This window comes from Diaphorina citri, unplaced genomic scaffold, assembly GCF_000475195.1.
Source record: "Diaphorina citri unplaced genomic scaffold, Diaci psyllid genome assembly version 1.1 scaffold763, whole genome shotgun sequence".
Taxonomy (NCBI): Eukaryota; Metazoa; Arthropoda; class Insecta; order Hemiptera; family Psyllidae; genus Diaphorina; species Diaphorina citri.
The window spans coordinates 97,027-103,026 of NW_007378196.1; positions in this window are offsets into that span (position 1 = coordinate 97,027).

Here is a 6,000-nt window from a genome sequence, read left to right on the forward strand (position 1 = left end):
ATTATCATATCTTCACTGTGGTAGGTATAGGTAAGTGTACAAGGGGGAAAAACGCCAATTTCTTTATTCCTGTAGGTACATAAATATGTGCGTGTATTACCCCAAGCACGTTCTTTATTTTGAAGAACGGTGATAAACTTTCGAGAGCATTTACTTTTATGGTAGTACTTGACTGTCAATATAGACCAAGTAATTGTCCATTTATGAACACCTTGATGACACGGAAATACTATAAAAAGTAATATCCTACAAAGGATCTTTTACATTTGATATTTGATAAAAGTTTGCATAGGTAAGAAGGCCTTCAGAGCATCTCAATACTTCACTGTCCCTACGAGTCACTGAAAATATTATACATTTGTATTCTCGGCATTTTTTTGTCATTCTTTATATGTACACAAAATTCCTACTCTACCTCGTAGTTTGAATAGCATAACAATGAATACTCACTATCAGGTAGACCTAATAGGTACACCTGATCAGGCCTGCCTGGCAGGTCTACCTGAAAGTAAGTGACTAGTCTAACAGTGAATGCTCTCTCCACTCTATTCTTCCTCATAATTATATGAAAGTACATACTTATATGAACGTATATGCGAGAACGTATAAAACATTGTGGTGAAAGTTTCCAACTTTTCATATCAGCAATTTTCCGCGACATGATATTATATTAAAATCGAGTCATATTCATACTCGTTCTTTACCAAGTTATCTCCACTCAACTCCCGTAATAAGTTTAGAAAACAGGCGATGATTCATGAGATTGATATTATATTAAAATCGAGTCATATTCATACTCGTTCTTTACCAAGTTATCCCCACTCAACTCCCGTAATAAGTTTAGAAAACAGGCGATGATTCATGAGAATTTTGAGGATAATTTTTACTTTCCTTGTTTTCTTCAGAAATACTGTAGGTAATGTTTTTGCATGCTTTTATTTACCATGAGATCCCTGTTAGTGTTGTTTGTTTGCGTTCTTTGCAGTCTTTGCTTGTTTGTATGGGTCAAATTTTGTGAGACAGAAAACGCTGATATGACCTTATCAGTTTACTATAACTCTACCTCTACACTTTTATAATTTTCGCAATAAACTCGTATACGTACATATTTATATTTTATAAATATAGGGGAAGTACTAATGTACTTCTGTATGTTATCATGTACCTGACCTAAATAAGCTCTATTTTTATTGCCCCTAATAATAATAATAAGGCCAAAGTTGCCTTTTTACTCCGAATTCCCACTTTATTTTTACTCGTTACGTTGATTTTTTTTCTCAAGAGAACATTTTCTCGGTATTTCAATTAAAGAGTTTTCCAAAGGTTTTCCAAAGAACTAAGTCACTTCCTCCTCTCTCTCTCTTTCTTTCTCAAGAGAACATTTTCTCGGTATTTCAATTAAAGAGTTTTCCAAAGGTTTTCCAAAGAACTAAGTCACTTCCTCCTCTCTCTCTCTCTTTCTTTCTCTCTCTCTTCCTCCCTCACCCTCCTCTCGGTGTTAAAAAGTTGAGAGTATTGCAAGGTCCCCTCTCTTTCTTTCTCTCTCTCTTTCTTTCTCTCTCTCTTCCTCCCTCACCCTCCCCTCGGTGTTAAAAAGTTGAGAGGATTGCAAGGTCTCCTTCATGCGAAAATGAAAATAGCAATAATAATAATAATGACATGATCTTCTTATTTTCCAAAACCAAAGACAGCTCTACCGTACTGGTCTAATATACAAAACGGTGAAGCTGCTCAGGGAAGAAGAGATAAATCTCACGTTATCCTGACATATTAAATGAAAACAAGTCACAGTTATGACAGATTTATGTTTTCTGAGCGAAATAAATACCTACTTCACTGGTGGCGTATTCAATACTTTAGGGATATGCATAAATACATTACATTGAGAATCTGCCACTTTATAAAATTTTGAGAATATCTTCAAAAACGGGGGGGGGTGAGATTATGTCTTGGTTGAACCTGATCAGGTCCAACTTGGCCGCTGATTTCTTTTAAAAAGGTCTATGTGCCATCGCATCATCCCTAAAATAAATAACCCTACGTGACTGATTCCTAAAACAAAAAATAATAGCATTCAAGTCTCCAGTACTAACGCTATTTGAGGTAGCTCTAAATAAGTTTTCCTAACCGTCTCTCTTCATATGACAAAAATAAGAAGTCACAAATATTTGGCACGATGCCAAATAGTGTGATTTTACCTTTAACAATTGAGTTTTGGCTGATAAATGTGCATAATATGTAGTGACAATCTGACTATGGAATATTGAAAGCAAGGTGATTTTCCGGTGGGCCAAAAAATTCTCCCCAATACCCAACCCACCTCCTACAGTACCTAATGAAAAGAAGATGGCTTTACTGTCCCATTTCATATATTAGGAGCGTTTCCAGGGTTTGAGATAAAGTATTGTTTTACATTCTCGCAAAGGATATTTTACATTCTAGCATTTTATTCGCATAAAGGGTGTTCCATTTTGAAATCCATTGCGAAACGAATCGTTCTTATGAGATAGTGGTTGTTCTCAGGGCTGCTAGGGTTGAAAAATAGGTAAGAGAAGGGGGAGAAACGAATTTTTCCTCGCTTTCTATTTTTAATAGAAAGCGAGGAAAGCGAGGAGCGCCTAGCCCTGTGTATTACCACAACCTCAAAGTAGAGAGTACACACTAGCTATGAAATATAAACAAACTTGAAATATGCTAGGGTTGAAAAATAGGTAAGAGAAGGGGGAGAAACGAATTTTTCCTCGCTTTCTATTTTTAATAGAAAGCGAGGAAAGCGAGGAGAGCCTAGCCCTGTGTATTACCACAACCTCAAAGTAGAGAGTACACACTAGCTATGAAATATACACAAATGTGAAATACCTAAGACCTTCTTTATACTGCGGGGGTAAAGGGACTTTTCAGTCTCATTCGGGAAGGATAAACAAGTACCTTCTTTATACTGCGGGGGTAAAGGGACTTTTCAGTCTCATTCGGGAAGGATAAACAAGTTATTCTCTTCTATTCTCCATTCATTCTTCCAAATTCTTAGGCACTTAGGTATAATTTCTAACTGGTACTGTTTTACAAAAGATGACATTGGTAATATGGTATCCAACATTCATTCTTCCAAATTCTTAGGCACCCCGGTATAATTTCTAACTGGTACTGTTTTACAAAAGATGACATTGGTAATATGGTATCCATATTATGAACGTTTACAGTATGTCCATGACTACACGTGTAACCTAAATAACCAAACATATGAGAGTGCCTTAGTGCAATGTAAAACTTTTATCCAAGAACCTGAAGAACCTTTATGAAATGAAATTTCTGTTCTTTACATTAGGTACTAATAATTATTCTAATAAATAATGTCAAAATGTTAATAATAAAATTCCTACCACTCTATTAATATACACATGTTCACTACCCTACCCACCATGATTTATTTTTAAATCCTTTCTTTAGTGTAATTCAAACCTTTAATAAAAGAAATCTAACTACCTTAATTAAATTAAATTTCAGTTCTTCACATTACTTACTAATAAATAATGTGGAAATATTAATATTTATAATACACATTCTTCCTATTCACCATAATTTTTATACAATAAAATGCTAGTGAATTTTAAACCTAGACACCCCTATCAAATGAGATTTTCTTTTATTTCATGGCATTACTAATAATAATAAATAATATGAAAGTATCAGTGGTGGTTTCTCCTAAGGTTCATTGGTTCATTGAACCCCCAAAGGAAGCCAAAAAGGGAAAAAAAAAAAATAAAAATGAATATCATTTAAATATTTTGTTCATATTTCTATAATGCATATTATTAATTTCTTTGTAATAAAAAAATATTCAACTAAAACGGGTAAATTAATGTAGGGTAAGTGTAGGGATCGGATAAAAGTAATACAGAATCTGGCAACATTGTAAGATGTGGTGACCGCCGGTGTATAATGCACAATACGTAATTATCATTAGAGAGTGCATAGGTATAAAACTTCATGAGAGACGATTGTAGAACAGTCTCAACTCTTCCTCTCTCTTCACCCACACTTATTATGCCCCCCCTTGCCCATCTAGCCAAGATTTTTAGAGAAAGAGGGGAAGTGCCGTAAGAGTCCATGTGAGACGAATGTTGAAAAGAACCACACATTTCCCCTCATCCCTTGTTTCACAATATCTTTCATAGGTACCTAATAACTGTAATATTAAGCCAAACGAAGGGTTAAATGACATCAACATTCCGGGTTCTAAAGAGTTAGCACGGGTTGCAGGGGTGGGCTAAAATCGACTTTAGATTAGAAATAACGGATCCATTACAAATAACACTTAATGAGCTTTCACCTTTACTTAGAAATGGGTTATTTCAATCTTCTTTCAATGGGTTATTTGTAATGGATTACAATTGCATTATTTGCAACATCATTCGGCATCATCACATCATGACAACACTAATAATAACACTTTATGACTGTGTTTACTTGCAGGAGCTGAAGTTGGTATCAGTACCGCTAGAATTCACGCCCGAGGTCCCGTGGGTGTTGAAGGTCTGCTCACCACCAAATGGGTACTCAACGGAGATGGTCACGTAGCTTCTGAATTTGCTGAAGGCGGTCCCTGCACGTTCGTCCATGAACATTTGCCCATCAATTGACTCGAACGTGAAACGCGTCACCAAACATGTGAAGAAACTCGATCACTTTCATCAACTCCGGGTCCTAGCTCAAAGAGTAACACAACTGAGGAAGTAGAATTTTCAGAAAATTCAACGGGAGATGATAAAATTGATATAGTTGACACTGATGACAGTAATTCCTCTCTAAACACACAACCTATTGAAATAGAGCACGAGCGAAATAATCCAGCAGGACAGAAAATCAACACTGAGGACATCAAGTCTGATGGTGGATACGATGAGAAAATTTCCAAACTTCTAAGCTCAAACAATAATAGAGCCTCTAACAATAACATTGTCTCAAACAATGAGAGAAAATCTTTGAAAATGAAACTCGAAACAATTCTCAGCAATGTTGGAAAGTTTCTATTCAAAAGGAAGTAAATGTTTAAATCCGTTTCTAAGTATCGTTATCTTAAGGAGATATTATATATTATGATATTTATTTTCCGATTCATATTTTATTTATCCTATAAGTAACTTAAAATGTAACTAAAATAAATGTTTCTTTTTTTTCGGAAAAATGTGTAACATAACGACATGCAAACGTTGTTCTTCTTTACTTTCATGAAAATCTCTTAAATTTAAATTTATATCCTTGCTATTTGCCTACATTTTGCAACAGAGGCGCAGATCGGAAGAGCGGTTTGGTTACTTAAGCACAAACAAAAAGAATGGGGCACAACCAAATGACAATTTTTTTCGAGATAGAGTCCTATTCCGATGTAAAAGTACCCAAAAAGTGCATTGGCGCACTCAAAAACATCCAAAACGGTCCCTAAATCCCCTAAAATGTCGCTAAAAGGTCGCAAAAAAAATAACGTTGAAACAGCCATGGTTTACGCATGAACTGACGTCATCACGAACTGACACATGAACTGACGTCATCACGAAAAAATGGCTGCCCGCGAAAATTATAGGGGCTCAACCAAATGACAATTTTTTTCGAGATAGAGTCCTATTCCGATGGAAAAGTACCCAAAAAGTGCATTGGCGCACTCAAAAACATCCAAAACGGTACCTAAATCCCCTAAAATGTCGCTAAAAGGTCACAAAAAAAAAATAACGTTGAAACAGCCAGGGTTTACGCATGAACTGACGTCATCACGAACTGACACATGAACTGACGTCATCACGAAAAAATGGCTGCCCGCAAAAATTATAGGGGCTCAACCAAATGACAATTTTTTTCAAGATAGAGTCCTATTCCGATGTAAAAGTACCCAAAAAGTACATTGGCGCACTCAAAAACATCCAAAACGGTACCTAAATCCCCTAAAATGTCGCTAAAAGGTCACAAAAAAAAAATAACGTTGAAACAGCCAGGGTTTACGCATGA